Below are 11,488 nucleotides of genomic sequence, written 5' to 3'. Positions count from 1 at the left end.
GGATAATTAGTCAATAAATTAATTATTATTTAAAAAATAAAAACTTAAATTTTATAGTTTAATGAGATAGAAAAAATTAAAATATGAATTTCGACACTAATTTTAAAGAATTTGGCACAAAATTGGGCCAAACTGAGCAAACCAGATCCATAACAGACCCAAGGGCCAACCCATTCAGCCTCACTTACTTGGTTTCAGCCACACCTCTCTTCATCATTAAGAGAGCACGCTGAATTGGGGTAGGGGAGCAAAATCAAGAACACAAAACCCTCACTCAAATTTCAAGTTGCCATACCTTTTAATCCGGAGCTTCGATTGACGAGCCGTCAGCGGCCACGTGTTCATCTCAGAACTCTCTACAAAACTCATAGAATAGAGAAAAAGACAAATAGGTCCATGACCTTTTGGTCCGCGGACATTTATATCCTTGAGGATTTGAAAATACATTTAAGTCTCTGACTTTCTCAAAATCTGGACATATCGATCCCTGGGTCTAATCTGTCCTATTTTAAAAACTCTCCCACGTGTGCATCCATATATCGGCTAGGACAGTACAACGGAAGTCATGCTTGATTTTTTTGTTGGGTTTGCTAGACCCAAGTGAAGAGAGGGATCGATGTGTCCAGGTTTTGAGAAGGTCAGGAACTTAAATGTATTTTCAAATCATTAAAGATTTAAATGTTCGCGGGCCAAAAATCAAAGACTTATTTATCCTTTTCTCCATAGAATAATTTGGTAAGGAATTCATTTTTTCTTACCCAAATCTTCCCTTCTCAGTTTTGAATTTGAGGGATGTTGGAATTGAGAATTTATATGATTTTTGTGTTTTAGGTTCGAATTAGCTCGCGAAAATTAGCGGATTTTATTCAGTTGAGGCATGAGTAAGGTAAGGATCCCAAACCTCTTGTTGATTAGTGAATTAGAAAGCTTGAATGTTGATTATAGTGTTATGTTGTGGAATTAGATTGAATAATATTGAATTGGAGTATATTGATTGTTGGAGCTTGATTATAGTGTTATGTTGTCGAATTCTGTTCGGAGAGGCTTTGGGACTGTGGACTCTTGAGGCTAGATGATCATAGGATAAGTTTGGATTGAATGTTTGGTTGTTGAGGTGATTAGAAAACTAATATGTATATATGTACAATGAATTCGAGAATTGATATATGTATGTGAATATGGTAGAGTTATGAAAGATGATTGACGAGGAAATTGGACCGGAGACCGTGACCGGGTAAGTCAAACAAAATGGATTATTGTTGAAATGCGTAAGTGGTATATGAATTGGGTATGAAGGGTGATTGAGTTAGTATGTGATAGATTATGTGTTTGATGAGTATCGAATAATAATGGTTGTTGACATGTTGATGATTGATGAGTGAATTAAAATGTATTGTGTGATTTGGGATTGTTGGGATTGAGAATGTGAATGTTGAAGATTGATTATGAGTTATGTTGTGTTGGTTGAATATGGATTATTATTGTGTTAGTTAATGATATGAGTGTGGTGGAAGGTTGATGAGATGATGTATTGAATGAATAATGATGCTATTTTAATGTTTGAGTATGGAATTATATTTGATTATGAGTTCTTGGGGTTGAAATTGATGAGTAAGTATATTAGTGGATTCTGAAATATATGAGAAGGGCTGAGGTTGAATTTAGCTTATTTTGGGTTGGTTAAAAACTTGGATTGTTGGTTTTGAGTTGGAAAACTTGGTAAACATAGAGGTCGATGTTTTTAATAAAAATTAAATTTTGGCCGAACTTCGGTGAGCCATAACTCAACTTCCAAACCCCCTAACTTTTCCAAATTTATTTCATATGAAAATTGGGTCCGTGAAGTTTACACCGTTTGAAGAGCAGAGGAAAAATGATTTCAAATAAAAAAGTTATGCGCGTCGGAAGTTTGGTGTGTAAAGCTGAAATTCTGCAGCACTCACAATTTTTTGCCAACTCTGCATAACTCGCGTATGCGAGCCTCACACGCACCGTGGGTATTCTGTTTGGGTTGGATGTCCCGCGTACGTGAGAGGTTGTGTGCGTACGCGAGCAGGGGAAAAAGCACCCCCGCATACGCGAGATCGTCCATGCGTACGCGGAACCCCTGGACTCAGCAAAAATGAGTTTGTGATTTAAAACATAATTTTGAACTTCTAAACCTCTATTTTAACTCTTTTAGACCTTAAACCTTAGTTGTAAACATAGTGGAGGGGTCAAGCTATGAAGGGTTGGTAACTTAGGAATGAAGAGAGCTTGAGATGTGATGATTATGAATGAGAAGTGTGGAGTGTTGAGATTATTATAAACGAAGGCTATATTGATAATAATTAAAAGTGATACTTATGAGTTGTGATTGTGAGGATGGACGAGTAATTCCTATCCAAGCTATGATTTGGAGTTTGGGGATATTGAGATATGATTAATGATAAGAACTGAGTTTAATTATGGATTATTTTGAGATGTCGAGCCATGACTGTGGGGGTAGACGAGCAATTCCTATTAGAGATGAGACATTGAGGATTGACGAGTAATTCCTATCCGAGATGCGATTTTATAGGTAGACAAGTAATTCCTATCCAAGGATACACGAGTAAATTCCTATCCGAGTCATGACCTGTGGATAGACGGGTAATTCTTACCTGGGTTATGGTTTGAGGCACCTACCTGAGTAGATGAGTAATACCTATTCTATGTTGTGGTGTTCTGTCCAGGGTTAGCTACCGGACATGTCGGGTTCGACTTTATAACCAACAAATGAGACTCATCAGCCATAGGATAGGCATACATCATATGCATATTTTAACACCTTAACTTTTAGCACCTCATGATCGTACTAAAAGTTTGAGCGTTACTTACCTCTATTCCTTTAATTATATACTATATTTATTTAATATTGAACCTTCGTGAATACGAACAGAAACTTATTAGGAAAACGAAAGGAGACTTTATTTTTAACGACTTAATCACAAAAGTATATATATCCACATAATTTTATATACATAGACTTATCTCAAAGAGTCTCAATTACAAGTCCTACCCCTCTAAATACCAAAATAATAAACGATGAGGGGAAAATAAATTCTAACAACTAAACTTGTGAAAATAATCTTCTATGCTCCTGTAGCTCCACACTAAACCTTCGCACCCATAGCTGAAAGGGTGGAGACAGGGTAAGAATTGGGGAGTTCTTATTAGGGTCAGAGTAGTTAGTTAAGTTCGTTCCATTATGTTCCCAGTCAACAACAACAATCAACAAAGTATAGTTCAACTCAGCAATTACAGAAAATAGAATCCAATCACAAGCACACACAATCATAGAAAACACAATCATAAACAAATATGCGTAAACAAGTATGATGCATGTCTATTCCTATCGCAGGCCATGAGCTCATGTGTCGGTTGCCTACCCGCTCCTGACATTACCGGGCACGAGTCACAGATATGGCTTTCCAGATGCATACTATGTGTTTATAAGTCTTACGGCTAGGCCGCATACAGTGTGACTTTCAATGTGCTTACATCTGGAAAATAGTTCTCTGTGTGTGGGCGTCCCCACTATACATTTGGCGCTAAGACCCAAACAAGGTTGCATCTGCTCTCCTGTGGCAAATAGTCTTTTAAAGCTTTATCTTTGCCCTCTGCTCTCTTGTGGCAGAGATCTGCTCTCCTGTGGCAGATATCCCTTTAGTTAATACATTCTTTTCTTTTCTGTGCTCTGCTCTCCTGTGATAGAGATTCGTTAGATTCTTTTAATCTTTGTTCTCTACTCTCCTGTGGCAGAGATTCCTTTAATTAATACATTCCTTTCTCTTATGTTCTCTGCTCTCCTGTGACAAAGATTCATTAGATTGTTTTAATATTTGCTCTCTGCTCTTCTGTAGTAGAGGTCCCTTTAATATTTTTCTTTCCTTTTCTTTTCTTTTTTCTTCTTTTCTTTCCTAACATTCCATAATATAATTTATCTTCACATTATTCCCTCGCCTTTCCCTAAGTGTTTTATGGAAAAGAATTATAAAGTACTTTAATTAAATCTGCATTCTCTAAAGCTTTTAAGATCACTCTGTTTGCTCTTCTCTGACTTATAATAATATTAATAATATCTTTACTAGATAATATTCTTAATAAAATAATAATAACAATAATATAAATAAGATATTTTAAATAGTAAATAAATAATATATATATCTTTTCTTAAAACTCAGTTTATAAAACTTTATTTTTAAACTTATATTAATTACTTTCTAAACCACGAAAATTTTAAGATTCTATTTTTAACCTTAATATTTTTATAAAATTATATTTGAACCCTCGCTTATTTTCATATTTATAAAAATAACCCTAAATTTTCATAAAATACCCATTTTACCCTTGAACTTTACTTACTACTAATAATACCCGAAAACTTATATAATTACAAATTGTACTTCCATTTTTATACACAAATACAATGTTACCCTTCAAAGATAAAGCTTAAATACTAATCTTCCTCTTGTACCAAAACCGAAACCCTTAGCCCTTTTCTTTCAAAATATTATTTGTAGTTTAATCCGTTTTCGAATTTTTCGGTTACCGATTTTTCACAGTTTTTAATTTAATTTTTCAACCACCAAATCTCATCAATTTCTCAATATTCAAGCTTAATAATAGCCCTCAAAATAATTAAAACAACCACAGCTGAGCTGTTCCTCTTAGCCGAACTAACAAATCACAAGCAACAACATTAATTCAACGTAAACTCATTCAAACTCAAACAATAATCAACCAAATCAACATTTACTTATCAAATTCACATTTAATTATTATAAAATTACCAAACCCTACCTCCGTATGAAATCAAAATAACGGAAGCTGCGAAGAAACTTTTCAACCGAGCTGCTGAAGAAGAAAATGTCAGAAATCGTCTATACTTCTTAGAACTCCAATTGGCCGAACTCAAGAGGAATGGGAGTTACGTCACCGTTAACTTCCACCGAACAAAAATAATACCAACACGTAGAGGAGAAAGATACGAATATTTTTATTGAATTAGATTTTTGATTGAAATTATGGATCACAAAAATCGAAACCAAAAGCTCAACGGTGCCACGGTTTCTTTCTTCTCTCACTCATGGCTTTCTTTCTTTTTCTCACCTCTACTGAACATTTGCATGGCTGTTTTGGTGATTAGTGATAATGAATTATTATCTAAATGACACATGAGGAACTTATGTGTCGTCGTCGATTTTATATATAGAGAGTAAAGAATATTTTCGTCCCTGACCTTTTTTTTGCGGACATTTTCGTCCCTAACCATTGAAAAATACTTTTAAGTCCCTGACGTCCTTAAAAACTGGACGGATCAGTCCCTCCGTCCAAATGCCTCCGTTAGACCCAATGGAAAAAAGCTGACGTGGCTCCCGTAATACTTGTCACGCGTACGCGTCGTATGACAAACTTCCCACTCACGCGTACGCGTGAACCACGCGTACGCGTCGCCATGAATTCTCCACTTCACCATAAATTATCGACTTTGCATGCTTTTTTCCCATTTCTTTTAAACCATTCTTACCTTCAAAACTTTAAATCACTCAAACAAATATATCAAGGCATCGAATGGGAGAAAAGTAAATTAAATTTAGCAATTTAGAGTGTATTTGGCTTAGCATTTGAAGCATCAAACGTAGGTTGAGTTGTTTTGGAAGTTTCACTTTTTAGTTTGGTTATTTTTTCTTCTTATGAACGTAAACGTGATTCTGTTCTTCAACCCAAGTTTAGTCAAAATTAAAAATGATAGCTTTTGCATTTACATTTTCACGTTAGATTGAAATTTATTTTCTATTTTCTAATTTTGTCCTTCATTGTTCATATGATTAATTTTGTTACTTTTTTTTATAATATTTGTTCTCTAGTACTCTCTCATGGATATTATTATTCTTTATGGGATTCTTATTTTTTTTGTTTATATACATTTTTTACCTATTATTTTTTTGTATAAAATAATAATAGTAAAATTATAGCGTACTAAAAAAAGTACTAAAAGTACTAAAAATATCTATATAAAAATATCATAAAAAAATTTTAGATTTATTTTTATCATTGTCAAGATAAATATTTCATTTTTATTATTTTTAGTACTCTCTTTATAATTGTAATTTTCGTGTACTATATTTTAGTATAATTTTTTTATAATATAAATTATGATCTCATTAAAAAAGATAAATTAAATAAAAAATTAATCATAGGTAATAATATAATCATAAACTTTGGATTCCAAAATAATATTAAAAATAAGATTATTGAGAGTACTAGAATAAGAGTACGATGTAAAAGAATAATAAATTAAAAGTATGCAAAGTGGAAAATTCATAGTGAAGTGCAGAATTCATGACGACACGTACGCGTGACCCACGCGTACGCGTGACAAGCATTTTCCGTTGGGTCTAACGAAGGCATTTGGACGGAGGGACTGATCCATCCAGTTTTTAAGGACGTCAGGGACTTAAAAGTATTTTTCAATTGTCAGGGACGAAAATGTCGGCGAAAAAAAAGGTCAAAGACAAAAATGTCCTTTACTCTTATATATAGGAATAATAATAATAATAATAATAATAATAATAATAATAATAATAATAATAATAATAATAATAATAATAATAATAATTTTTTATCTTTTTAGAAATACTTTTTTATAATAAAAATTATTTAAAAATTCTAATAAATTTTAAACTCAAAATATCATAAAATTTAATTTAATTACTTTTAGAAAAATAATTTTATTTTAATAAAATAATAAATCATAAATAACTCATTATTTAATTTTTCAAAAACTCGCGGTGTTATATTCCACTCACCTTATAAAAATTTTCGTCCTCAAAAATTGTTATATTAGAACAAGTTTAAACTCAAACTAAAGAAAGGTCCACAAAGAGAAGTACAAGAATATCAAAGATAATATTTGAAAGATGCCAGGTAGGCAATTAAGTTTGCAGGCAAACAAAGGTACATGAGGATAATAAGGTTCGGTCGAAAAATAATCAAATCACATTCTGAGAAAATCTAAGACAAGAATTCCAATGAAGATAATGAAAAAAGAGATGGCACGAGTTCGTGTAGCACGAATAAAGAGTATACGTCGAAATTGAGCTAACTCCGTAATCTCTAATGTTCCCAAACCCCGTAATTTGCATTACCTATTACTTCTATTTCGTCCATGACAACCCATTAGTATTTCCATATATATAAGTCATTAGTATTAAGTTGGCCAGACCTAATACCATGAGAAATGCAACGGCTGACTAACAGCATTGATTAATAGACAGTCATGCATCTAAAATTCAAACTCTTGTCATTAGGACAAATCCTATTGCATGACAGTCACTCAAAGTATGCATAGCAGTGAAGCATAGTCAGTCCATTCCCAAGACTCTAACAGGAACGAACTGCTCTGATACCATAATGTAACACCCATGAGGTGTTAAAAGTTAGGATGTTACACATATGCATATGATTGATTTGCTTGCTTGTGCATTAATTGGGTGTGTTTGTGATTTAGTATGCCTAATTGCTATACTTGTTACTTGCAATAACTGTACTCTATTTGTGTTTACCTTTGTCTGTTTTGTGTTTACCTTTGTCTGTTTTGTTTGTTATATATATATATATATTCTCCGACCAGCCTTAGTTTCGCAGGTTGAGCTCAGAGCTTGAATATTTTGTATTTATTGGCCCTCTACTCTTATATGTATATATATGTATTTCTTCGCCCTTCTTATGCTAGTAAACGTTATTCTTGAACGTTGCGCTTTTAATTTTCACGATTTTGATTTAACCATCTTTCAAGACTCCTCGAATATTACATCATTTCTAGTATATTATATATGTATATTTTATTTTTGGAGGTCGTAATACCTGGCCACCTCTGCTTTACAGCTTAAGCGTAAGGTTCTGTGTGGTAGGATGTTACAAATAGTATTTTTTATTAGATCAATAAATTAAAATATCAATAATATCAATAAATTATCAATTTAAATAACAATTTCGTGCAAACATTCAATATCCAATCTCAATCATATATTCTAGTGTGTTATCTCTTTATTATTGTAAAAATTTTAGCGAACAAAAAATTGAGAAGGAGTTACTAAATATCATTCTTCCACTTCTATCCTACAAATCTGTTATAGAAAAATTAAATCAAACATAAAATACAAAATGACTCAAAAAATTTAAAATATAGTTAAAAGAACCAACCTCAATCCCAAACATCAATAAGGCAGCTTCATAAATACCCCGAACGAAACTTCTCAATAGATCCAAAAGAAATAAGCACAATCTTAAAATTTGTATCCAATTAAGCAACAAAATTTTATTTAACAATGTTGCCACAACCAACATTAATGGAATGCTCAACCTATATTATAAATATATAACAAAAAAATATATGGCATGAAACTTGTGTTAGATACTAAAAGATTAAGTTATACATGTTATCATTAACCCTAATTTTAAATAAAAAAAAAATTAAGATTGAGGCATTCAATTCTGACGATCAAAGAAAGCACTACAAGAATAACATATTTTACCAATGGTTTTACTAATGTTTATAGCGTCGGTAAAACTGTCAGTAAAGCTATCATTGGTTGGAAGGGTGACGGAAGGAGAGGGGGTGGCTAGGGTTGCGAGAGAATAGGGAAAGCTAGAGTCTCTAGTAAAGGGAATATACTAAAGGTGTTTATGGGTACAAGTAATCCAATTACTCATCTAAAATCGATCTGATTTGATTATATTGGTTTTGGACTCGATAAGTAATTGGGTACAATTGGGTCAGATCCGATCAAACCCAACGTTAATTGGTTCGGATATTAGTTCTAGGATCGCAGAATTCGAACCAACTCGATTAGTTTAATATTAGTTAAAAAATTAAAATCACCAAAAATGTACCCAAATAATTTTGTCATTGACAAAATGCACTCGACTTTTATTATGGACAAAAATACCCTTAAATAATTTAAAAATGCGACCAAAATTCCCAATAATAAATAGGTTTAATTACTCTGTTGGTCCCTATAGTTTCGCGAAATTTTCAATTAGGTCCCTATACTTTTTTTTCTTTTAATTGGGTCCCTATACGTTAATTTTTTTTCAATTTAGTCCCTATTAACGTTAAACATCAAAAAATGTTAGTAAATTGTGAAATTACTTTTATACCCTTAGGGACCTAATTGAAAAGAAAAAAATATAGAGACTTACTTGAAAATTCGGTGAAACTATAAATATTCAATGAAAGATATTCCTATAATCCCTATTCAATGATTCTAAGACATGAAAAATATTCCTATAATTGCAGAGTGGACATAGCATATCAATGATATGTTTTCCAGTTGATTAAGAAAACATATATCACTCACAGCCTACAAACAAATATTATTAGTTAGCCAGAATTTATTGGATGGAAGGCCAAGGCACAGAACTGGATGGAAGTGGTTAATACTTGATAGATACATCATATTAGTATCTTTTACATAAAAACTAGATTTAATTGGATCTGAACCTACAAAAACCAGGTTGAACAAATTATTATTGTGTCAGCAAATGGTGAGACCATGCCTGTTGAATTGTCAGGCCAGTCATATATCTTTTTTATTTTACATTTGCAAGATTTTATACTAATTTCTGTATGCAAGTCTCCCTTAATATTGCTATTATACAGATATCTATATCAAAGAAGAAGATTCAGTGGGTTAACTAAGAATTTCCTTATATAATCTGTCATAGTTTCTGCCATATGGCAACAACAACACATGGGCCCATAGTGGGGATATATTGCAGAGAACAATAGAGGTTAGTAACAGCTAACTTATTGGTATTCTTCCTAAATCAAAACACCCTGTACAAGATTTATCATCATTATCATGAGGATCGAAAGAATCAGTGAGTAGAAGTAGAACTATCAAACAGTGTTTTGAAAAGTATTACATCAAAATTGAATATAACATGCCATAGGAAAGAGGCATTTGGTTCGTTAACAGCAAATGTCAATAAAACTACAGAGAAAGCTAGCACACATTATAGAGTACGTGCAAGCAATGAAAAGTTTTTTCCTGCATAGACAGATGGACACATCTTGCTTTCAGCTTATAACTTGTGCTTATTGCTGCAATGCTGAAAATGAATAAGAGTTCTCTGGCTTCCAGTTTTGCTTCTCAAAGTTTATTTATTATCAATGTAACCAATGAACAAAATCTTATATATCTGCTCCATAAGATGATTACCAATTAACAAACTTCGATTCAATTTCTAACCCAAAAATTGTATTAAGAACAAGCCATTAACATAACTCAAACCCCTAGTGTTAACTAAGCAGCTAAGAAATTCACTAAAGTGAGGCCCTTAACACAAATAAAACAACCCATTCGTCACCCCCGAATTATACAAAATCCTCAAAAGGAAAAAGGACAAAAATTGAGGAGTATGGAACCTGTGCGGAGCTTGATGAGGAGCTTCTTGGCGGGTTGAGGAGGGGTGGCTTTCTTGCGGGACAGATTTGCAGCTACGGCGCCGCGCGCATTCTGGTCGTCGCTCTTGAGATCGTCGTCAAGCGCCATCGGAGAGGCGGCAGGGTTGAAAAGGGCATCGTCTGGGTGCTGGTGATGACTGGCGATGATGGTCGAAAAGGGCTGGATAGGGGTTTTCCTCTTGGGGATAAAATATCAGGGGTTCTTTTGGTATTTTAAAAAAATAAATGTATGTTCAACTAGCTATTTTAATTAATTCATAAGAATATTCGTTTTTTAAATAGAATATTTCATTATCTTAAACGTTATACTTATGGCAAGTACTTAATTGAAAAAAAAATTAACGTATAGGGACCCAATTAAAAGGAAAAAAAGTATAGAGACCTAATTGAAAATTTCATGAAACTATAGGGACCAACAAAGTAATTAAACCTAATAAATATTTACTCTCAAAAAATACTTTAGAAATTAAATCTTGATGTGTTTTTTTGCAAGCTTGGTTAGAAAAATAAGATATTTTTATCCTTAAAATTAGGAGATTTTTTGCTAAGTATATATTTTTTGTCAACAACTAATAATAATTTTAAAAAGTAAAATAAAATATAGAGATCAAATTTTTATCCCATTTTTTGTGTGTATTTTTTAAAAATTTATCTAAACATTTCTATAAAATTTTCTGTTTTTGGTTAAAAACTTATTTTTGGCCAACTTCGGCGGGCCGTAACTCGGTCCTCGGAGTTGAAAATTTTTTCAAAACTAGATTTCTATGAAATTTTTTTTATCGATCTTTTCAATGGTTCAAGAATGGATGAAAAATGAATTTGTGGAAAAAGTTGTAAAGATTTGAAATTTGGGTTTAAAAATTGGTTTTTACAGCAGATCAACTTTTTCACATTCTGATATGCCATGCGTACGTGGAACTCATCGTACGTACGCGAAAGTTGGCCACTGCCAACACTCATGCGTACGCGAGCGAATCCCAATGCCTAAACCTT

At 32.7% G+C, this 11,488-nt stretch overlaps 1 long non-coding RNA gene across 1 annotated transcript; it reads right to left on the bottom strand.

Moving 5' to 3' along the window:
* On the bottom strand, positions 9,894-10,701 carry LOC107634407. The gene is made up of 2 exons (XR_001618886.2): positions 10,457-10,701; positions 9,894-10,230 (listed from the first exon to the last, which is right to left on the bottom strand). It is a non-coding gene; the product is annotated as an uncharacterized LOC107634407 (long non-coding RNA).

This window comes from Arachis ipaensis, chromosome B03 (assembly GCF_000816755.2).
Source record: "Arachis ipaensis cultivar K30076 chromosome B03, Araip1.1, whole genome shotgun sequence".
NCBI classification, from domain to species: domain Eukaryota; kingdom Viridiplantae; phylum Streptophyta; class Magnoliopsida; order Fabales; family Fabaceae; genus Arachis; species Arachis ipaensis.
This window is presented reverse-complemented; position numbering and strand designations above follow the sequence as displayed.